Source organism: Phyllobates terribilis, unplaced genomic scaffold, assembly GCF_046119375.1.
Source record: "Phyllobates terribilis strain yellow unplaced genomic scaffold, ASM4611937v1 Scaffold_63__1_contigs__length_7903474, whole genome shotgun sequence".
NCBI lineage: Eukaryota > Metazoa > Chordata > Amphibia > Anura > Dendrobatidae > Phyllobates > Phyllobates terribilis.
Window position 1 is genome coordinate 7,866,903 of NW_027362823.1, and position 23,301 is coordinate 7,890,203.

General features: G+C 43.6%; 14 non-coding genes across 14 annotated transcripts; all 14 read right to left on the reverse strand.

Annotated features, from left to right (window-relative positions):
• Positions 1–4,359: 4,359 nt before the first annotated feature.
• LOC141193009 (U2 spliceosomal RNA) lies at positions 4,360–4,550 on the reverse strand. Its single transcript, XR_012266310.1, has one exon. It is a non-coding gene; the product is annotated as a U2 spliceosomal RNA (small nuclear RNA).
• A 1,115-nt stretch (positions 4,551–5,665) lies between these two features.
• On the reverse strand, positions 5,666–5,856 carry LOC141193010 (U2 spliceosomal RNA). The gene has a single exon (XR_012266311.1). It is a non-coding gene; the product is annotated as a U2 spliceosomal RNA (small nuclear RNA).
• A 1,118-nt stretch (positions 5,857–6,974) lies between these two features.
• Positions 6,975–7,165, reverse strand: LOC141193011 (U2 spliceosomal RNA). The gene has a single exon (XR_012266312.1). It is a non-coding gene; the product is annotated as a U2 spliceosomal RNA (small nuclear RNA).
• Positions 7,166–8,277: 1,112 nt separating this feature from the next.
• LOC141193013 (U2 spliceosomal RNA) lies at positions 8,278–8,468 on the reverse strand. The gene has a single exon (XR_012266314.1). It is a non-coding gene; the product is annotated as a U2 spliceosomal RNA (small nuclear RNA).
• A 1,118-nt stretch (positions 8,469–9,586) lies between these two features.
• Positions 9,587–9,777, reverse strand: LOC141193014 (U2 spliceosomal RNA). Its single transcript, XR_012266315.1, has one exon. It is a non-coding gene; the product is annotated as a U2 spliceosomal RNA (small nuclear RNA).
• Positions 9,778–10,889: 1,112 nt separating this feature from the next.
• Positions 10,890–11,080, reverse strand: LOC141193015 (U2 spliceosomal RNA). Its single transcript, XR_012266316.1, has one exon. It is a non-coding gene; the product is annotated as a U2 spliceosomal RNA (small nuclear RNA).
• A 1,119-nt stretch (positions 11,081–12,199) lies between these two features.
• Positions 12,200–12,388, reverse strand: LOC141193129 (U2 spliceosomal RNA). The gene has a single exon (XR_012266425.1). It is a non-coding gene; the product is annotated as a U2 spliceosomal RNA (small nuclear RNA).
• A 1,111-nt stretch (positions 12,389–13,499) lies between these two features.
• On the reverse strand, positions 13,500–13,689 carry LOC141193103 (U2 spliceosomal RNA). The gene has a single exon (XR_012266401.1). It is a non-coding gene; the product is annotated as a U2 spliceosomal RNA (small nuclear RNA).
• Positions 13,690–14,801: 1,112 nt separating this feature from the next.
• On the reverse strand, positions 14,802–14,992 carry LOC141193016 (U2 spliceosomal RNA). The gene has a single exon (XR_012266317.1). It is a non-coding gene; the product is annotated as a U2 spliceosomal RNA (small nuclear RNA).
• Positions 14,993–16,107: 1,115 nt separating this feature from the next.
• LOC141193018 (U2 spliceosomal RNA) lies at positions 16,108–16,298 on the reverse strand. Its single transcript, XR_012266318.1, has one exon. It is a non-coding gene; the product is annotated as a U2 spliceosomal RNA (small nuclear RNA).
• Positions 16,299–17,410: 1,112 nt separating this feature from the next.
• On the reverse strand, positions 17,411–17,601 carry LOC141193019 (U2 spliceosomal RNA). Its single transcript, XR_012266319.1, has one exon. It is a non-coding gene; the product is annotated as a U2 spliceosomal RNA (small nuclear RNA).
• Positions 17,602–18,713: 1,112 nt separating this feature from the next.
• On the reverse strand, positions 18,714–18,904 carry LOC141193020 (U2 spliceosomal RNA). The gene has a single exon (XR_012266320.1). It is a non-coding gene; the product is annotated as a U2 spliceosomal RNA (small nuclear RNA).
• Positions 18,905–20,016: 1,112 nt separating this feature from the next.
• LOC141193085 (U2 spliceosomal RNA) lies at positions 20,017–20,207 on the reverse strand. Its single transcript, XR_012266382.1, has one exon. It is a non-coding gene; the product is annotated as a U2 spliceosomal RNA (small nuclear RNA).
• Positions 20,208–21,322: 1,115 nt separating this feature from the next.
• LOC141192515 (U2 spliceosomal RNA) lies at positions 21,323–21,509 on the reverse strand. Its single transcript, XR_012265897.1, has one exon. It is a non-coding gene; the product is annotated as a U2 spliceosomal RNA (small nuclear RNA).
• Between the last annotated feature and the right edge of the window lie 1,792 nt (positions 21,510–23,301).

The window sequence follows — 23,301 nt, forward strand, 5'->3', positions numbered from 1 at the left end:
GTAAACAAATAAAACAAATCATATTTTAAAATATCATAAAAACATACATAAAATTCTATTGGGATGCCATCAGGACCAGGGACCTTTCCAGTTTTAAAACTTTTAATAGTTTTTAACACTTCTTGTTCCGTTAAAACTTGGGATAAAAACTCTTGGGATGCGGGATCTAAAACAGCTGTTAGTCCTTGCAGCGAATCATCCATTAATTTATTATCTATATTTTTTCCATTAAAAAGATTAGAAAAAAAAACCTCAACTTTACCCAGCATATTTTTTATATTATTCTCACCATCTATATGGTCAATTATCACTTTTTCTTTTTTATTTTTCCTAAAAAAATATCTGGAACACTTTTCATTTTCTTCTATATGTTGTACTCTAGAACGAAAAATTATCTCTTTTCCTTTTTGTTCTAGCCATTTTGAAATCTCTTCTTTTAAGTTTGAAATATCAACTTGTACATCTATCCCATTGTCTCTGAGCTTAAATAATGTTTGTAGGCGGGTATTTAAAATTCTATATTCTTCATATTTTTCTTTGGCTCTACATATACTCTTTTTAATAAAAAAGTCTTTTATTTTTACTTTCATTCTATCCCACCATACACTCATAGTCTCATTTGTTTTTTTCCCTTTTCTACATTTCCTATAAAACTCAATAAAATCTGATAAAATCTGCGGGTCGGTTAAAAGGGATACGTTCATTTTCCAGCTATTCTTACCACATTTTTTGTTGTCATTTACTTTTATGGTAAAGGATTAAAGTTTATGGTCTGAAAATATATTAGTTAAAACTTCACATTTGGCAGGTATTGTTTTATCTGAACCAAAAATAAAATCAATCCTAGAGCTACAATTAGCATTGCTCCAAGTGAAACCGGCGTCCTCTGGGCTGTCACTATGACACTCTTTATATATGTCTATCAATTTAGCATCTTTGACTATATCATGTAGCATACCTGAGGTTTTATCGTAGTTCCTGCTTACAGAGCTGGAGCGCCGGTTTTCACCTTTTAAAACACAATTAAAATCCCCTGCTAAGATAAAAGGTTCAGAGTTATTAATAAATAATGGTAAAAGATCAAGCATTTCGGCTCTTTCATTTTTCTCTGGGGATCCATAAAAATTTAAAAACTGCCATCTAATACCATCAATAAAAGCTTTCACTAATAAAATACGACCTGGTAAAATTTCCTGAATAAAATCAATTAAAACGTTCCCTTTAAAAAGTATGGCTACACCCGCTGATCCTGCAGCATTCGATCCGGACCAGACAGATGGCCCACACTTCCACTCATCTTTATATTTTTGATATGACATTTCATGTGGGATATTACATTCTTGCAGAAAAAATACAGATGCAGTAAAACACGTAAAAAAATTAAAAAGAGCAGTTCTTCTCGTGTTAGATTTTATGCCTCTCACGTTGAGGGAAATACCTTTGAGTTCAGCCATCATTAGAAAATGTAGAAATTTTACTTAGGTAACTAAGAGCAACGGATTTACCTGTCCGATGAACCTGATCAGACCACTGGGCTTGCGCCTCCCTCCTCATCTGATAGTATCGTCACGAGAGTCTCCGTGGAGGAGGAAAGATTACCACATTTATATAAACCCGACGCTACACTGGCATAGCTCGGAGGGCTGGCTGGCAGAACCCGCTGGGTCTCCATTGGCTGGCCATGCAGTTCCTCATCAGGTGGGTCCCCGAGGGGTTCCGCCGCCCCTGTTTGACCTGTAGAAGGTCGTCCTATAGGAGGAGGTTGCGCACAAGGCAGAGCCTCTGACTCTTCAGAGGCAGCAAGATCCCGGTCCCCACCTGTAGCAGCGGAGACCGAAACCCCTGAGGGTCCAGCGTCCACGTCCCCTTCTGGAGAAGTGTCCATCTGTTCACCTCCTGCTGCCTCCTCCGAACCACCCTTTTTCATTTTCTTAGGACCCACCTGTATCCACTCAGCGCCCTCAGCACTAGGAGACCCAGACTGGGCATGGGCTTCTGTGTTGGCCTTTTGCCGGTCCCTTTTGACCTTACCAGTAGTGCCCTTCTGCTCCTTCTCAGCCCTCCTTTTGGACTCCCGCAGGTCCTGCAGCCAGGTTTTGGGATTTGGTATTTTACCTGTCATAGACTCTGGAGACACTTCACTATTTGGTACGCCCTTATTGTCTCCAGAGGCTCCAGGTTGTTGTTCCTCCTCCTGAGGGGTGGTCTGATCTTTTGGTCCTTGGTTGGACGTCTTGGACTTCCCCTTTTGCTCATCTTCCCGAAATCTGTGAGGGCAAGAAAAATAAAAGTGACCTGGAGTCTGGCAAAAACTGCATTTCTTTTCCTTAGGGCATTCTTTTGTCTCATGTTCTTCACTAGCACAATTTCTACATGATACATGACAGTTTTCTTTTGAATGACCATAGCGCCCACAATTTCTGCAATATACTGGCATCCCAGAAAAGAAGAAATCCCCATTTGTTTGCCCAATTTTGAAACGGGCAGGGGGGAGCCGTATACCACCTGGTGTATTTGGATCTCTTGTACACTTCACAAGGAATTTCCACTTAGATGTCCATATGTTATATTCGTTTAATATCTTCCCAATACATTTAACACTTTTAAAATAAATTGCTAGAAATGACATTACTTCTGGAGCAGAAACAAAGGGCGAAAATACTTTTACAATAACCAGTCTTACCTCATCCAGGACATGCTCAACAATTTGTATCCCTTTCAAAACAGGACTATTTTCAACTTTTTTTAACTTTTCTAGTACATCTCTAAAAATACCTTCTCCGGTGAATGTGATGTCATAGTCACCTCTTCTGGGATAATCCTGGATGGAGAGAATTTCATTCCTTTGTACGCCAAGAAGGTTCCTGAGCACGTCCTGGACTACATACCCTAATTTCCTCATATCCGAGCCACCCGCCGTGAAGTGAATTCGGATAGAGTTTTTTAGCCTCGCATAAAGAGGCACGAGGTTAGGGTCAACCTCCATGGAAAAACGCAACAAGGTTGCAAATTGCAGCCGCTTGCAATCTGCGCTCCCAGTGTTCTTGCAGCGAAAAACACCTGGAAGCTGGGGGATCGCAACTCGTTACCCTGGGACTAAGCCCTCTCCCTAATAGCAGCAAGCAGGTTAAGTCCACCAAAGTGGACGATCCTGCCAGGCCAAGGAGAGGGGTACCCGAGTGCCCTTCAACCACAATCTCCTGCAATAAAGCACTTGATCGTAGCCAAAAGGCCGAGAAGCGATAACCAGAATTGGTTTCAAACTACGGAGCCACCCAAGGATCCTGAAAAGTCCATTTGTGGAGATGAGCTCCTGGACTCCCGTTAAGAAGACATGTTGTCAACCTCTAGATCCCTTACATGCCTGCACTTTTCGGCTTGCTGCTGCTGCAATCCACGCGTTTTAGATCTGCATAACTCCACCTCTTTAAACACAGCACCTTCACCCCCTGCTGTTCCCACCCGCCTCAACACCGTTGGAAGGGAGGAGAACCAATTAAGGCGGGGGGTGGGGTGGAACAAGCAGCTGTCTACCCTTAGCAGGAGGGCTGCTGATTACATACCTCTCCTGCTGCTGCTGCTGCTGGCTGTCCAGCAGCAGACTGAAGGTGGCTGCTGCTGTGCACAGGTATATAAAGGCTCAGAGCCTATTATGACACGCGCAGCCAGCGTTCCATTGCCACATTCCATCTACTGCAGGCAGGATACCTGGCTGGCTGAATGTCGCTGAGAAGCTCACAGAGACCGCCATAAGCAACAGTTTAACAGAATGCCACAGACTAATCAACCAAACTTTTTGGGTTGGGTTCTCTTTTATAGTCTGCAGGCATTAAATGAAAGAAGTCAGTGTTCCAGCAGAGGGAGACAACGTTTCAGAAAAGGCATTGTAGCAAACCAAAAAAGAAATTTTAAGCGCAGCAGAGTAACCAGCGCACATACCTGTTAGCTCAGGTGAGTTTAAAAGGCTGCTGTTGATAACAAGGGCATTTTTTAAATAGATGGTGTGTGTGCAACAATATACTGAAAGGTCAATTATATTGTGCAGCTTATCTCACCACCTGTAGTTATTTAGGTGAAAGCTCCAAAATGCTTGCCTAATATGTCTGTTTATCCAAAAGGAAGTAAAAAGGGAGAGCTAGAAAGATAGCATTGCATTACATTACATGGCAATGCAATGCACAGTTGCTGAAGTTGAACCAAAATGAGCTTGTAATCTGGCTTCTGCAACTTTGAACATGAAAAATCCAATGAGGAGAAGAAAAGCAAAGCCAAAGAGTCCATCCCAAAATCCGACAAACAAGCAAAATGAACAAAAAACATTGAATTCAATTCTTTCTGATTTTAGAAACTGCATTAAAGAAGGGGTGCACCGGTCCTGGAGATACTGCAATACCAGGTCAATGCGTGGAGTGGACAGAGCAAGCTCTTTTTCCATCTCCCTGTTCTAAAAATCCATTTAATATATGGTCCCCAGATAGGGGACGTATCAGATATTAAACTGATAAGAACAGATACTACACTTGATCTTAGCCAAAAGGCCGAGAAGCGATAACCAGAATTGGTTTCAAACTACGGAGCCACCCAAGGATCCTGAAAAGTCCATTTGTGGAGATGAGCTCCTGGACTCCCGTTAAGAAGACATGTTGTCAACCTCTAGATCCCTTACATGCCTGCACTTTTCGGCTTGCTGCTGCTGCAATCCACGCGTTTTAGATCTGCATAACTCTACCTCTTTAAACACAGCACCTTCACCCCCTGCTGTTCCCACCCGCCTCAACACCGTTGGAAGGGAGGAGAACCAATTAAGGCGGGGGGTGGGGTGGAACGAGCAGCTGTCTACCCTTAGCAGGAGGGCTGCTGATTACATACCTCTCCTGCTGCTGCTGCTGCTGGCTGTCCAGCAGCAGACTGAAGGTGGCTGCTGCTGTGCACAGGTATATAAAGGCTCAGAGCCTATTATGACACGCGCAGCCAGCGTTCCATTGCCACATTCCATCTACTGCAGGCAGGATACCTGGCTGGCTGAATGTCGCTGAGAAGCTCACAGAGACCGCCATAAGCAACAGTTTAACAGAATGCCACAGACTAATCAACCAAACTTTTTGGGTTGGGTTCTCTTTTATAGTCTGCAGGCATTAAATGAAAGAAGTCAGTGTTCCAGCAGAGGGAGACAACGTTTCAGAAAAGGCATTGTAGCAAACCAAAAAAGAAATTTTAAGCGCAGCAGAGTAACCAGCGCACATACCTGTTAGCTCAGGTGAGTTTAAAAGGCTGCTGTTGATAACAAGGGCATTTGCTAAATAGATGGTGTGTGTGCAACAATATACTGAAAGGTCAATTATATTGTGCAGCTTATCTCACCACCTGTAGTTATTTAGGTGAAAGCTCCAAAATGCTTGCCTAATATGTCTGTTTATCCAAAAGGAAGTAAAAAGGGAGAGCTAGAAAGATAGCATTGCATTACATTACATGGCAATGCAATGCACAGTTGCTGAAGTTGAACCAAAATGAGCTTGTAATCTGGCTTCTGCAACTTTGAACATGAAAAATCCAATGAGGAGAAGAAAAGCAAAGCCAAAGAGTCCATCCCAAAATCCGACAAACAAGCAAAATGAACAAAAAACATTGAATTCAATTCTTTCTGATTTTAGAAACTGCATTAAAGAAGGGGTGCACCGGTCCTGGAGATACTGCAATACCAGGTCAATGCGTGGAGTGGACAGAGCAAGCTCTTTTTCCATCTCCCTGTTCTAAAAATCCATTTAATATATGGTCCCCAGATAGGGGACGTATCAGATATTAAACTGATAAGAACAGATACTACACTTGATCTTAGCCAAAAGGCCGAGAAGCGATAACCAGAATTGGTTTCAAACTACGGAGCCACCCAAGGATCCTGAAAAGTCCATTTGTGGAGATGAGCTCCTGGACTCCCGTTAAGAAGACATGTTGTCAACCTCTAGATCCCTTACATGCCTGCACTTTTCGGCTTGCTGCTGCTGCAATCCACGCGTTTTAGATCTGCATAACTCCACCTCTTTAAACACAGCACCTTCACCCCCTGCTGTTCCCACCCGCCTCAACACCGTTGGAAGGGAGGAGAACCAATTAAGGCGGGGGGTGGGGTGGAACGAGCAGCTGTCTACCCTTAGCAGGAGGGCTGCTGATTACATACCTCTCCTGCTGCTGCTGCTGCTGCTGGCTGTCCAGCAGCAGACTGAAGGTGGCTGCTGCTGTGCACAGGTATATAAAGGCTCAGAGCCTATTATGACACGCGCAGCCAGCGTTCCATTGCCACATTCCATCTACTGCAGGCAGGATACCTGGCTGGCTGAATGTCGCTGAGAAGCTCACAGAGACCGCCATAAGCAACAGTTTAACAGAATGCCACAGACTAATCAACCAAACTTTTTGGGTTGGGTTCTCTTTTATAGTCTGCAGGCATTAAATGAAAGAAGTCAGTGTTCCAGCAGAGGGAGACAACGTTTCAGAAAAGGCATTGTAGCAAACCAAAAAAGAAATTTTAAGCGCAGCAGAGTAACCAGCGCACATACCTGTTAGCTCAGGTGAGTTTAAAAGGCTGCTGTTGATAACAAGGGCATTTGCTAAATAGATGGTGTGTGTGCAACAATATACTGAAAGGTCAATTATATTGTGCAGCTTATCTCACCACCTGTAGTTATTTAGGTGAAAGCTCCAAAATGCTTGCCTAATATGTCTGTTTATCCAAAAGGAAGTAAAAAGGGAGAGCTAGAAAGATAGCATTGCATTACATTACATGGCAATGCAATGCACAGATGCTGAAGTTGAACCAAAATGAGCTTGTAATCTGGCTTCTGCAACTTTGAACATGAAAAATCCAATGAGGAGAAGAAAAGCAAAGCCAAAGAGTCCATCCCAAAATCCGACAAACAAGCAAAATGAACAAAAAACATTGAATTCAATTCTTTCTGATTTTAGAAACTGCATTAAAGAAGGGGTGCACCGGTCCTGGAGATACTGCAATACCAGGTCAATGCGTGGAGTGGACAGAGCAAGCTCTTTTTCCATCTCCCTGTTCTAAAAATCCATTTAATATATGGTCCCCAGATAGGGGACGTATCAGATATTAAACTGATAAGAACAGATACTACACTTGATCTTAGCCAAAAGGCCGAGAAGCGATAACCAGAATTGGTTTCAAACTACGGAGCCACCCAAGGATCCTGAAAAGTCCATTTGTGGAGATGAGCTCCTGGACTCCCGTTAAGAAGACATGTTGTCAACCTCTAGATCCCTTACATGCCTGCACTTTTCGGCTTGCTGCTGCTGCAATCCACGCGTTTTAGATCTGCATAACTCCACCTCTTTAAACACAGCACCTTCACCCCCTGCTGTTCCCACCCGCCTCAACACCGTTGGAAGGGAGGAGAACCAATTAAGGCGGGGGGTGGGGTGGAACGAGCAGCTGTCTACCCTTAGCAGGAGGGCTGCTGATTACATACCTCTCCTGCTGCTGCTGCTGGCTGTCCAGCAGCAGACTGAAGGTGGCTGCTGCTGTGCACAGGTAAATAAAGGCTCAGAGCCTATTATGACACGCGCAGCCAGCGTTCCATTGCCACATTCCATCTACTGCAGGCAGGATACCTGGCTGGCTGAATGTCGCTGAGAAGCTCACAGAGACCGCCATAAGCAACAGTTTAACAGAATGCCACAGACTAATCAACCAAACTTTTTGGGTTGGGTTCTCTTTTATAGTCTGCAGGCATTAAATGAAAGAAGTCAGTGTTCCAGCAGAGGGAGACAACGTTTCAGAAAAGGCATTGTAGCAAACCAAAAAAGAAATTTTAAGCGCAGCAGAGTAACCAGCGCACATACCTGTTAGCTCAGGTGAGTTTAAAAGGCTGCTGTTGATAACAAGGGCATTTGCTAAATAGATGGTGTGTGTGCAACAATATACTGAAAGTTCAATTATATTGTGCAGCTTATCTCACCACCTGTAGTTATTTAGGTGAAAGCTCCAAAATGCTTGCCTAATATGTCTGTTTATCCAAAAGGAAGTAAAAAGGGAGAGCTAGAAAGATAGCATTGCATTACATTACATGGCAATGCAATGCACAGTTGCTGAAGTTGAACCAAAATGAGCTTGTAATCTGGCTTCTGCAACTTTGAACATGAAAAATCCAATGAGGAGAAGAAAAGCAAAGCCAAAGAGTCCATCCCAAAATCCGACAAACAAGCAAAATGAACAAAAAACATTGAATTCAATTCTTTCTGATTTTAGAAACTGCATTAAAGAAGGGGTGCACCGGTCCTGGAGATACTGCAATACCAGGTCAATGCGTGGAGTGGACAGAGCAAGCTCTTTTTCCATCTCCCTGTTCTAAAAATCCATTTAATATATGGTCCCCAGATAGGGGACGTATCAGATATTAAACTGATAAGAACAGATACTACACTTGATCTTAGCCAAAAGGCCGAGAAGCGATAACCAGAATTGGTTTCAAACTACGGAGCCACCCAAGGATCCTGAAAAGTCCATTTGTGGAGATGAGCTCCTGGACTCCCGTTAAGAAGACATGTTGTCAACCTCTAGATCCCTTACATGCCTGCACTTTTCGGCTTGCTGCTGCTGCAATCCACGCGTTTTAGATCTGCATAACTCCACCTCTTTAAACACAGCACCTTCACCCCCTGCTGTTCCCACCCGCCTCAACACCGTTGGAAGGGAGGAGAACCAATTAAGGCGGGGGGTGGGGTGGAACGAGCAGCTGTCTACCCTTAGCAGGAGGGCTGCTGATTACATACCTCTCCTGCTGCTGCTGCTGCTGCTGGCTGTCCAGCAGCAGACTGAAGGTGGCTGCTGCTGTGCACAGGTATATAAAGGCTCAGAGCCTATTATGACACGCGCAGCCAGCGTTCCATTGCCACATTCCATCTACTGCAGGCAGGATACCTGGCTGGCTGAATGTCGCTGAGAAGCTCACAGAGACCGCCATAAGCAACAGTTTAACAGAATGCCACAGACTAATCAACCAAACTTTTTGGGTTGGGTTCTCTTTTATAGTCTGCAGGCATTAAATGAAAGAAGTCAGTGTTCCAGCAGAGGGAGACAACGTTTCAGAAAAGGCATTGTAGCAAACCAAAAAAGAAATTTTAAGCGCAGCAGAGTAACCAGCGCACATACCTGTTAGCTCAGGTGAGTTTAAAAGGCTGCTGTTGATAACAAGGGCATTTGCTAAATAGATGGTGTGTGTGCAACAATATACTGAAAGGTCAATTATATTGTGCAGCTTATCTCACCACCTGTAGTTATTTAGGTGAAAGCTCCAAAATGCTTGCCTAATATGTCTGTTTATCCAAAAGGAAGTAAAAAGGGAGAGCTAGAAAGATAGCATTGCATTACATTACATGGCAATGCAATGCACAGATGCTGAAGTTGAACCAAAATGAGCTTGTAATCTGGCTTCTGCAACTTTGAACATGAAAAATCCAATGAGGAGAAGAAAAGCAAAGCCAAAGAGTCCATCCCAAAATCCGACAAACAAGCAAAATGAACAAAAAACATTGAATTCAATTCTTTCTGATTTTAGAAACTGCATTAAAGAAGGGGTGCACCGGTCCTGGAGATACTGCAATACCAGGTCAATGCGTGGAGTGGACAGAGCAAGCTCTTTTTCCATCTCCCTGTTCTAAAAATCCATTTAATATATGGTCCCCAGATAGGGGACGTATCAGATATTAAACTGATAAGAACAGATACTACACTTGATCTTAGCCAAAAGGCCGAGAAGCGATAACCAGAATTGGTTTCAAACTACGGAGCCACCCAAGGATCCTGAAAAGTCCATTTGTGGAGATGAGCTCCTGGACTCCCATTAAGAAGACATGTTGTCAACCTCTAGATCCCTTACATGCCTGCACTTTTCGGCTTGCTGCTGCTGCAATCCACGCGTTTTAGATCTGCATAACTCCACCTCTTTAAACACAGCACCTTCACCCCCTGCTGTTCCCACCCGCCTCAACACCGTTGGAAGGGAGGAGAACCAATTAAGGCGGGGGGTGGGGTGGAACGAGCAGCTGTCTACCCTTAGCAGGAGGGCTGCTGATTACATACCTCTCCTGCTGCTGCTGCTGGCTGTCCAGCAGCAGACTGAAGGTGGCTGCTGCTGTGCACAGGTATATAAAGGCTCAGAGCCTATTATGACACGCGCAGCCAGCGTTCCATTGCCACATTCCATCTACTGCAGGCAGGATACCTGGCTGGCTGAATGTCGCTGAGAAGCTCACAGAGACCGCCATAAGCAACAGTTTAACAGAATGCCACAGACTAATCAACCAAACTTTTTGGGTTGGGTTCTCTTTTATAGTCTGCAGGCATTAAATGAAAGAAGTCAGTGTTCCAGCAGAGGGAGACAACGTTTCAGAAAAGGCATTGTAGCAAACCAAAAAAGAAATTTTAAGCGCAGCAGAGTAACCAGCACACATACCTGTTAGCTCAGGTGAGTTTAAAAGGCTGCTGTTGATAACAAGGGCATTTGCTAAATAGATGGTGTGTGTGCAACAATATACTGAAAGGTCAATTATATTGTGCAGCTTATCTCACCACCTGTAGTTATTTAGGTGAAAGCTCCAAAATGCTTGCCTAATATGTCTGTTTATCCAAAAGGAAGTAAAAAGGGAGAGCTAGAAAGATAGCATTGCATTACATTACATGGCAATGCAATGCACAGTTGCTGAAGTTGAACCAAAATGAGCTTGTAATCTGGCTTCTGCAACTTTGAACATGAAAAATCCAATGAGGAGAAGAAAAGCAAAGCCAAAGAGTCCATCCCAAAATCCGACAAACAAGCAAAATGAACAAAAAACATTGAATTCAATTCTTTCTGATTTTAGAAACTGCATTAAAGAAGGGGTGCACCGGTCCTGGAGATACTGCAATACCAGGTCAATGCGTGGAGTGGACAGAGCAAGCTCTTTTTCCATCTCCCTGTTCTAAAAATCCATTTAATATATGGTCCCCAGATAGGGGACGTATCAGATATTAAACTGATAAGAACAGATACTACACTTGATCTTAGCCAAAAGGCCGAGAAGCGATAACCAGAATTGGTTTCAAACTACGGAGCCACCCAAGGATCCTGAAAAGTCCATTTGTGGAGATGAGCTCCTGGACTCCCGTTAAGAAGACATGTTGTCAACCTCTAGATCCCTTACATGCCTGCACTTTTCGGCTTGCTGCTGCTGCAATCCACGCGTTTTAGATCTGCATAACTCCACCTCTTTAAACACAGCACCTTCACCCCCTGCTGTTCCCACCCGCCTCAACACCGTTGGAAGGGAGGAGAACCAATTAAGGCGGGGGGTGGGGTGGAACGAGCAGCTGTCTACCCTTAGCAGGAGGGCTGCTGATTACATACCTCTCCTGCTGCTGCTGCTGCTGGCTGTCCAGCAGCAGACTGAAGGTGGCTGCTGCTGTGCACAGGTATATAAAGGCTCAGAGCCTATTATGACACGCGCAGCCAGCGTTCCATTGCCACATTCCATCTACTGCAGGCAGGATACCTGGCTGGCTGAATGTCGCTGAGAAGCTCACAGAGACCGCCCCGCCATAAGCAACAGTTTAACAGAATGCCACAGACTAATCAACCAAACTTTTTGGGTTGGGTTCTCTTTTATAGTCTGCAGCGATTAAATGAAAGAAGTCAGTGTTCCAGCAGAGGGAGACACGTTTCAGAAAAGGATTTGTAGCAAACCAAAAAAGAAATTTTAAGCGCAGCAGAGTAACCAGGCCACATACCTGTTAGCTCAGGTGAGTTTAAAAGGCTGCTGTTGATAACAAGGGCATTTGCTAAATAGATGGTGTGTGTGCAACAATATACTGAAAGGTCATTATATTGTGCAGCTTATCTCACCACCTGTAGTTATTTAGGTGAAAGCCTCCAAAATGCTTGCCTAATATGTCCTGTTTATCCAAAAGGAAGTAAAAAGGAGAGCGAGAAAGATAGCATTTGCATTACATTACATGGCAATGCAATGCACAGATGCTGAAGTTGAACCAAAATGAGCTTGTAATCTGGCTTCTGCAACTTTGAACATGAAAAATCCAATGAGGAGAAGAAAAGCAAAGCCAAAGATCCATCCCAAAATCCGACAAACAAGCAAAATGAACAAAAAACATTGAATTCAATTCTTTCTGATTTTAGAAACTGCATTAAAGAAGGGGTGCACCGTCCTGGAGATACTGCAATACCAGGGTCAATGCGTGGAGTGGACAGAGCAAGCTCTTTTTCCATCTCCCTGTTCTAAAAATCCATTTAATATATGGTCCCCAGATAGGGGACGTATCAGATATTAACTGATAAGAACAGATACTACACTTGATCTTAGCCAAAGGCCGAGAAGCGATAACCAGAATTGGTTTCAACTACGGAGCCACCCAAGGATCCTGAAAAGTCCATTTGTGGAGATGAGCTCCTGGACTCCCGTGAAGAAAGAATGTTGTCAACCTCTAGATCTCCTTACATGCCTGCACTTTTCGGCTTGCTGCTGCTGCAATCCACGCGTTTTAGATCTGCATAACTCCACCTCTTTAAACACAGCACCTTCACCCCCTGCTGTTCCCACCCGGCTCAACACCGTTGGAAGGGAGGAGAACCAATTAAGGCGGGGGGTGGGGTGGAACGAGCAGCTGTCTACCCTTAGCAGGAAGGGCTGCTGATTACATACCTCTCCTGCTGCTGCCTGGCTGTCCAGCAGCAGACTGAAGGTGGCTGCTGCTGTGCACAGGTATATAAAGGCTCAGAGCCTATTATGACACGCGCAGCCAGCGTTCCATTGCCACATTCCATCTACTGCAGGCAGGATACCTGGCTGGCTGAATGTCGCTGAGAAGCTCACAGAGACCGCCATAAGCAACAGTTTAACAGAATGCCACAGACTAATCAACCAAACTTTTTGGGTTGGGTTCTCTTTTATAGTCTGCAGGCATTAAATGAAGAGAAGTCAGTGTTCCAGCAGAGGGAGACAACGTTTCAGAAAAGGCATTGTAGCAAACCAAAAAAGAAATTTTAAGCGCAGCAGAGTAACCAGCGCACATACCTGTTAGCTCAGGTGGAGTTTAAAAAGGCTGCTGTTGATAACAAGGGCATTTGCTAAATAGATGGTGTGTGTGCACAATATACTGAAAGGTCAATTATATTGTGCAGCTTATCTCACCACCTGTAGTTATTTAGGTGAAAGCTCCAAAATGCTTGCCTAATATGTCTGTTTATCCAAAAGGAAGAAAAAAGGGAGAGCTAGAAAGATAGCATTGCATTACATTACATGGCAATGCAATGCACAGATGCTGAAGTTGAACCAAATGAGCTTGTAATCTGGCTTCTGCAACTTTGAACATGAAAAATCAATGAGGAGAAGAAAAGCAAAGCCAAAGAGTCCATCCCAAAATCCGACAAACAAGCAAAATGAACAAAAAACATTGAATTCAATTCTTTCTGATTTTAGAAACTGCATTAAAGAAGGGGTGCACCGGTCCTGGAGATACTGCAATACCAGGTCAATGCGTGGAGTGGACAGAGCAAGCTCTTTTTCCATCTCCCTGTTCTAAAAATCCATTTAATATATGGTCCCCAGATAGGGGACGTATCAGATATTAAACTGATAAGAACAGATACTACACTTGATCTTAGCCAAAGGCCGAGAAGCGATAACCAGAATTGGTTTCAAACTACGGAGCCACCCAAGGATCCTGAAAAGTCCATTTGTGGAGATGAGCTCCTGGACTCCCGTTAAGAAGACATGTTGTCAACCTCTAGATCCCTTACATGCCTGCACTTTTCGGCTTGCTGCTGCTGCAATCCACGCGTTTTAGATCTGCATAACTCCACCTCTTTAAACACAGCACCTTCACCCCCTGCTGTTCCCACCCGCCTCAACACCGTTGGAAGGGAGGAGAACCAATTAAGGCGGGGGGTGGGGTGGAACGAGCAGCTGTCTACCCTTAGCAGGAGGGCTGCTGATTACATACCTCTCCTGCTGCTGCTGCTGGCTGTCCAGCAGCAGACTGAAGGTGGCTGCTGCTGTGCACAGGTATATAAAGGCTCAGAGCCTATTATGACACGCGCAGCCAGCGTTCCATTGCCACATTCCATCTACTGCAGGCAGGATACCTGGCTGGCTGAATGTCGCTGAGAAGCTCACAGAGACCGCCATAAGCAACAGTTTAACAGAATGCCACAGACTAATCAACCAAACTTTTTGGGTTGGGTTCTCTTTTATAGTCTGCAGGCATTAAATGAAAGAAGTCAGTGTTCCAGCAGAGGGAGACAACGTTTCAGAAAAGGCATTGTAGCAAACCAAAAAAGAAATTTTAAGCGCAGCAGAGTAACCAGCGCACATACCTGTTAGCTCAGGTGAGTTTAAAAGGCTGCTGTTGATAACAAGGGCATTTGCTAAATAGATGGTGTGTGTGCAACAATATACTGAAAGGTCAATTATATTGTGCAGCTTATCTCACCACCTGTAGTTATTTAGGTGAAAGCTCCAAAATGCTTGCCTAATATGTCTGTTTATCCAAAAGGAAGTAAAAAGGGAGAGCTAGAAAGATAGCATTGCATTACATTACATGGCAATGCAATGCACAGTTGCTGAAGTTGAACCAAAATGAGCTTGTAATCTCGCTTCTGCAACTTTGAACATGAAAAATCCAATGAGGAGAAGAAAAGCAAAGCCAAAGAGTCCATCCCAAAATCCGACAAACAAGCAAAATGAACAAAAAACATTGAATTCAATTCTTTCTGATTTTAGAAACTGCATTAAAGAAGGGGTGCACCGGTCCTGGAGATACTGCAATACCAGGTCAATGCGTGGAGTGGACAGAGCAAGCTCTTTTTCCATCTCCCTGTTCTAAAAATCCATTTAATATATGGTCCCCAGATAGGGGACGTATCAGATATTAAACTGATAAGAACAGATACTACACTTGATCTTAGCCAAAAGGCCGAGAAGCGATAACCAGAATTGGTTTCAAACTACGGAGCCACCCAAGGATCCTGAAAAGTCCATTTGTGGAGATGAGCTCCTGGACTCCCGTTAAGAAGACATGTTGTCAACCTCTAGATCCCTTACATGCCTGCACTTTTCGGCTTGCTGCTGCTGCAATCCACGCGTTTTAGATCTGCATAACTCCACCTCTTTAAACACAGCACCTTCACCCCCTGCTGTTCCCACCCGCCTCAACACCGTTGGAAGGGAGGAGAACCAATTAAGGCGGGGGGTGGGGTGGAACGAGCAGCTGTCTACCCTTAGCAGGAGGGCTGCTGATTACATACCTCTCCTGCTGCTGCTGCTGCTGGCTGTCCAGCAGCAGACTGAAGGTGGCTGCTGCTGTGCACAGGTATATAAAGGCTCAGAGCCTATTATGACACGCGCAGCCAGCGTTCCATTGCCACATTCCATCTACTGCAGGCAGGATACCTGGCTGGCTGAATGTCGCTGAGAAGCTCACAGAGACCGCCATAAGCAACAGTTTAACAGAATGCCACAGACTAATCAACCAAACTTTTTGGGTTGGGTTCTCTTTTATAGTCTGCAGGCATTAAATGAAAGAAGTCAGTGTTCCAGCAGAGGGAGACAACGTTTCAGAAAAGGCATTGTAGCAAACCAAAAAAGAAATTTTAAGCGCAGCAGAGTAACCAGCGCACATACCTGTTAGCTCAGGTGAGTTTAAAAGGCTGCTGTTGATAACAAGGGCATTTGCTAAATAGATGGTGTGTGTGCAACAATATACTGAAAGGTCAATTATATTGTGCAGCTTATCTCACCACCTGTAGTTATTTAGGTGAAAGCTCCAAAATGCTTGCCTAATATGTCTGTTTATCCAAAAGGAAGTAAAAAGGGAGAGCTAGAAAGATAGCATTGCATTACATTACATGGCAATGCAATGCACAGATGCTGAAGTTGAACCAAAATGAGCTTGTAATCTGGCTTCTGCAACTTTGAACATGAAAAATCCAATGAGGAGAAGAAAAGCAAAGCCAAAGAGTCCATCCCAAAATCCGACAAACAAGCAAAATGAACAAAAAACATTGAATTCAATTCTTTCTGATTTTAGAAACTGCATTAAAGAAGGGGTGCACCGGTCCTGGAGATACTGCAATACCAGGTCAATGCGTGGAGTGGACAGAGCAAGCTCTTTTTCCATCTCCCTGTTCTAAAAATCCATTTAATATATGGTCCCCAGATAGGGGACGTATCAGATATTAAACTGATAAGAACAGATACTACACTTGATCTTAGCCAAAAGGCCGAGAAGCGATAACCAGAATTGGTTTCAAACTACGGAGCCACCCAAGGATCCTGAAAAGTCCATTTGTGGAGATGAGCTCCTGGACTCCCGTTAAGAAGACATGCTGTCAACCTCTAGATCCCTTACATGCCTGCACTTTTCGGCTTGCTGCTGCTGCAATCCACGCGTTTTAGATCTGCATAACTCCACCTCTTTAAACACAGCACCTTCACCCCCTGCTGTTCCCACCCGCCTCAACACCGTTGGAAGGGAGGAGAACCAATTAAGGCGGGGGGTGGGGTGGAACGAGCAGCTGTCTACCCTTAGCAGGAGGGCTGCTGATTACATACCTCTCCTGCTGCTGCTGCTGGCTGTCCAGCAGCAGACTGAAGGTGGCTGCTGCTGTGCACAGGTATATAAAGGCTCAGAGCCTATTATGACACGCGCAGCCAGCGTTCCATTGCCACATTCCATCTACTGCAGGCAGGATACCTGGCTGGCTGAATGTCGCTGAGAAGCTCACAGAGACCGCCATAAGCAACAGTTTAACAGAATGCCACAGACTAATCAACCAAACTTTTTGGGTTGGGTTCTCTTTTATAGTCTGCAGGCATTAAATGAAAGAAGTCAGTGTTCCAGCAGAGGGAGACAACGTTTCAGAAAAGGCATTGTAGCAAACCAAAAAAGAAATTTTAAGCGCAGCAGAGTAACCAGCGCACATACCTGTTAGCTCAGGTGAGTTTAAAAGGCTGCTGTTGATAACAAGGGCATTTGCTAAATAGATGGTGTGTGTGCAACAATATACTGAAAGGTCAATTATATTGTGCAGCTTATCTCACCACCTGTAGTTATTTAGGTGAAAGCTCCAAAATGCTTGCCTAATATGTCTGTTTATCCAAAAGGAAGTAAAAAGGGAGAGCTAGAAAGATAGCATTGCATTACATTACATGGCAATGCAATGCACAGTTGCTGAAGTTGAACCAAAATGAGCTTGTAATCTGGCTTCTGCAACTTTGAACATGAAAAATCCAATGAGGAGAAGAAAAGCAAAGCCAAAGAGTCCATCCCAAAATCCGACAAACAAGCAAAATGAACAAAAAACATTGAATTCAATTCTTTCTGATTTTAGAAACTGCATTAAAGAAGGGGTGCACCGGTCCTGGAGATACTGCAATACCAGGTCAATGCGTGGAGTGGACAGAGCAAGCTCTTTTTCCATCTCCCTGTTCTAAAAATCCATTTAATATATGGTCCCCAGATAGGGGACGTATCAGATATTAAACTGATAAGAACAGATACTACACTTGATCTTAGCCAAAAGGCCGAGAAGCGATAACCAGAATTGGTTTCAAACTACGGAGCCACCCAAGGATCCTGAAAAGTCCATTTGTGGAGATGAGCTCCTGGACTCCCGTTAAGAAGACATGTTGTCAACCTCTAGATCCCTTACATGCCTGCACTTTTCGGCTTGCTGCTGCTGCAATCCACGCGTTTTAGATCTGCATAACTCCACCTCTTTAAACACAGCACCTTCACCCCCTGCTGTTCCCACCCGCCTCAACACCGTTTGAAGGGAGGAGAACCAATTAAGGCGGGGGGTGGGGTGGAACGAGCAGCTGTCTACCCTTAGCAGGAGGGCTGCTGATTACATACCTCTCCTGCTGCTGCTGCTGGCTGTCCAGCAGCAGACTGAAGGTGGCTGCTGCTGTGCACAGGTATATAAAGGCTCAGAGCCTATTATGACACGCGCAGCCAGCGTTCCATTGCCACATTCCATCTACTGCAGGCAGGATACCTGGCTGGCTGAATGTCGCTGAGAAGCTCACAGAGACCGCCATAAGCAACAGTTTAACAGAATGCCACAGACTAATCAACCAAACTTTTTGGGTTGGGTTCTCTTTTATAGTCTGCAGGCATTAAATGAAAGAAGTCAGTGTTCCAGCAGAGGGAGACAACGTTTCAGAAAAGGCATTGTAGCAAACCAAAAAAGAAATTTTAAGCGCAGCAGAGTAACCAGCGCACATACCTGTTAGCTCAGGTGAGTTTAAAAGGCTGCTGTTGATAACAAGGGCATTTGCTAAATAGATGGTGTGTGTGCAACAATATACTGAAAGGTCAATTATATTGTGCAGCTTATCTCACCACCTGTAGTTATTTAGGTGAAAGCTCCAAAATGCTTGCCTAATATGTCTGTTTATCCAAAAGGAAGTAAAAAGGGAGAGCTAGAAAGATAGCATTGCATTACATTACATGGCAATGCAATGCACAGTTGCTGAAGTTGAACCAAAATGAGCTTGTAATCTGGCTTCTGCAACTTTGAACATGAAAAATCCAATGAGGAGAAGAAAAGCAAAGCCAAAGAGTCCATCCCAAAATCCGACAAACAAGCAAAATGAACAAAAAACATTGAATTCAATTCTTTCTGATTTTAGAAACTGCATTAAAGAAGGGGTGCACCGGTCCTGGAGATACTGCAATACCAGGTCAATGCGTGGAGTGGACAGAGCAAGCTCTTTTTCCATCTCCCTGTTCTAAAAATCCATTTAATATATGGTCCCCAGATAGGGGACGTATCAGATATTAAACTGATAAGAACAGATACTACACTTGATCTTAGCCAAAAGGCCGAGAAGCGATAACCAGAATTGGTTTCAAACTACGGAGCCACCCAAGGATCCTGAAAAGTCCATTTGTGGAGATGAGCTCCTGGACTCCCGTTAAGAAGACATGTTGTCAACCTCTAGATCCCTTACATGCCTGCACTTTTCGGCTTGCTGCTGCTGCAATCCACGCGTTTTAGATCTGCATAACTCCACCTCTTTAAACACAGCACCTTCACCCCCTGCTGCTCCCACCCGCCTCAACACCGTTGGAAGGGAGGAGAACCAATTAAGGCGGGGGGTGGGGTGGAACGAGCAGCTGTCTACCCTTAGCAGGAGGGCTGCTGATTACATACCTCTCCTGCTGCTGCTGCTGGCTGTCCAGCAGCAGACTGAAGGTGGCTGCTGCTGTGCACAGGTATATAAAGGCTCAGAGCCTATTATGACACGCGCAGCCAGCGTTCCATTGCCACATTCCATCTACTGCAGGCAGGATACCTGGCTGGCTGAATGTCGCTGACAAGCTCACAGAGACCGCCATAAGCAACAGTTTAACAGAATGCCACAGACTAATCAACCAAACTTTTTGGGTTGGGTTCTCTTTTATAGTTTGCAGGCATTAAATGAAAGAAGTCAGTGTTCCAGCAGAGGGAGACAACGTTTCAGAAAAGGCATTGTAGCAAACCAAAAAAGAAATTTTAAGCGCAGCAGAGTAACCAGCGCACATACCTGTTAGCTCAGGTGAGTTTAAAAGGCTGCTGTTGATAACAAGGGCATTTGCTAAATAGATGGTGTGTGTGCAACAATATACTGAAAGGTCAATTATATTGTGCAGCTTATCTCACCACCTGTAGTTATTTAGGTGAAAGCTCCAAAATGCTTGCCTAATATGTCTGTTTATCCAAAAGGAAGTAAAAAGGGAGAGCTAGAAAGATAGCATTGCATTACATTACATGGCAATGCAATGCACAGTTGCTGAAGTTGAACCAAAATGAGCTTGTAATCTGGCTTCTGCAACTTTGAACATGAAAAATCCAATGAGGAGAAGAAAAGCAAAGCCAAAGAGTCCATCCCAAAATCCGACAAACAAGCAAAATGAACAAAAAACATTGAATTCAATTCTTTCTGATTTTAGAAACTGCATTAAAGAAGGGGTGCACCGGTCCTGGAGATACTGCAATACCAGGTCAATGCGTGGAGTGGACAGAGCAAGCTCTTTTTCCATCTCCCTGTTCTAAAAATCCATTTAATATATGGTCCCCAGATAGGGGACGTATCAGATATTAAACTGATAAGAACAGATACTACACTTAATCTTAGCCAAAAGGCCGAGAAGCGATAACCAGAATTGGTTTCAAACTACGGAGCCACCCAAGGATCCTGAAAAGTCCATTTGTGGAGATGAGCTCCTGGACTCCCGTTAAGAAGACATGTTGTCAACCTCTAGATCCCTTACATGCCTGCACTTTTCGGCTTGCTGCTGCTGCAATCCACGCGTTTTAGATCTGCATAACTCCACCTCTTTAAACACAGCACCTTCACCCCCTGCTGTTCCCACCCGCCTCAACACCGTTGGACGGGAGGAGAACCAATTAAGGCGGGGGGTGGGGTGGAACGAGCAGCTGTCTACCCTTAGCAGGAGGGCTGCTAATTACATACCTCTCCTGCTGCTGCTGCTGCTGGCTGTCCAGCAGCAGACTTAAGGTGGCTGCTGCTGTGCACAGGTATATAAAGGCTCAGAGCCTATTATGACACGCGCAGCCAGCGTTCCATTGCCACATTCCATCTACTGCAGGCAGGATACCTGGCTGGCTGAATGTCGCTGAGAAGCTCACAGAGACCGCCATAAGCAACAGTTTAACAGAATGCCACAGACTAATCAACCAAACTTTTTGGGTTGGGTTCTCTTTTATAGTCTGCAGGCATTAAATGAAAGAAGTCAGTGTTCCAGCAGAGGGAGACAACGTTTCAGAAAAGGCATTGTAGCAAACCAAAAAAGAAATTTTAAGCGCAGCAGAGTAACCAGCGCACATACCTGTTAGCTCAGGTGAGTTTAAAAGGCTGCTGTTGATAACAAGGGCATTTGCTAAATAGATGGTGTGTGTGCAACAATATACTGAAAGGTCAATTATATTGTGCAGCTTATCTCACCACCTGTAGTTATTTAGGTGAAAGCTCCAAAATGCTTGCCTAATATGTCTGTTTATCCAAAAGGAAGTAAAAAGGGAGAGCTAGAAAGATAGCATTGCATTACATTACATGGCAATGCAATGCACAGTTGCTGAAGTTGAACCAAAATGAGCTTGTAATCTGGCTTCTGCAACTTTGAACATGAAAAATCCAATGAGGAGAAGAAAAGCAAAGCCAAAGAGTCCATCCCAAAATCCGACAAACAAGCAAAATGAACAAAAAACATTGAATTCAATTCTTTCTGATTTTAGAAACTGCATTAAAGAAGGGGTGCACCGGTCCTGGAGATACTGCAATACCAGGTCAATGCGTGGAGTGGACAGAGCAAGCTCTTTTTCCATCTCCCTGTTCTAAAAATCCATTTAATATATGGTCCCCAGATAGGGGACGTATCAGATATTAAACTGATAAGAACAGATTTTTTTTAATTTGGCTATCCCCTGCAGAGGGATAAAACCGTTTATTAAAACTTTAACAAATTACAAGCATAATTACACAAAAACCAAACGTTAAAAGACAAATGAAATTTACAAAACAAAAAAATACAAAGATTTTAAATAATTAGGTTCCATTGGTCAACAAGCCATTTTTTGGAAATATGTACATTCTTCTTTTTGTCAATTAAATAATAAGTATACATTTCACATAAACATAAACTTAAAACATCATTCACTGATAAAACATCTTGTTTAAAAATAGCAATGTTGCGTGCTTTCCAGAGAGATGACTTGGCGCAGTTCACTGTCTTCCAAGCCATTGTGTACTGGTCCATTGTGGGGCATTCCATAAGTCCGTATAGCACAGTTTTATATGTAAAGTCCTTGAGGTCTGCCACCTTTTCCAGTAGGGGGAGCAGTCTTCTCCAGAAATCCTTTGCAAAATTACATGTCCATAATAGATGTTCCACCGTTTCCTCGTCTTGGCATCCGGCTCTTGGGCAGATGGCAGACCTCACAAATCCTCTTCTGTATTGGAATGCCCGGCAAGGAAGACAGCGGTGCATGCAACTCCAAGCCAGATCTCTCTGTTCATTAAAAAGATAAAAAACGTTAATCATTTTCCAGATAGACATAGATTTGTCATCATCATATCTGTCAACATTACATATTTCCTCACTTTTACGTATTTCTTTAATTAGTTTCTTACTATTTCTTAATTCCTCTATTTTCTTAGTCCCTAAATTAAAATCGGACACTATTTTCCTTAAAATCTCATAATGCGTCGACAAATTAAAAGCATGGGGCACAGATATATTAACTTCATACCATCCAAACTTTCTCATAAAAAATCCTGTATTAAAACGCATAAAAAAGGACCAATAGTGATTCTTAAAAAGGGCATTAAAACAGTAAACGAACAGATGGATTAAAAGAAACCTATTAAAATCTGGAAAATCTTTACCACCTTTTACTTTTGATTTCATCACGATTTCTCTTTTCAGCTTTTCCATTTTTGAGTTCCAAAAGAAGGTAAAACAGGTTTTGGTTATCTTTTTTAAAACATTAACAGGCGGGGGGAAAACCATGCTAAGATACAATAAAAGAGGTAAAATCACCATCTTTAAAACCAATACTTTACCCTCCATTGTAAGTCTCCTCATGTTCCACATACATATTTTCGTATTTACTTTCTGTGTAACTGTTTCCCAACTATTATAACCATCATTATTTTCAGTGAATGATATACCTAAAATGGAAATGGATTCGGAGACATTAATTGGTACATCACGTAAAATCATCCCCCCAACACTTAAAATGTTACACTTATTAAAATTGATTTTAAAACCAGAAGCTAGGCAAAAGGATTGCACTTGATGGAGAGTGGCCGTAAGTGATGGTGCATCTGTACACAAGACCGCCACGTCATCCATGTAGCCTACAACCTTGGCCTCCAAACCACCGCTTCCAGGCAGAGGGACACCGCATATCTGTTTATTTTGGCGTATTGCACATAACATTGGTTCCAGTGCACAGATAAACAGTAGGGGGGACAGAGGGCATCCCTGTTTCACCCCTGACCGTAAAAATACCTCTTGTGTCTTAAAACCATTCACTAAAATCTTACTTGTACAATCCTTGTAAAATGCTTTAAGCGATAGTAAAAACCCTTCTGGTATGCCCATTTTCTCTAAAACTTTAAAAAGATAAAAGTGTGAGACACGGTCAAATGCTTTTTCAAAATCAATAGATAAAATCGCCATTTTCCCCTTTCTGTCTTTCACATCCTCAATACAGTCTTTCACTA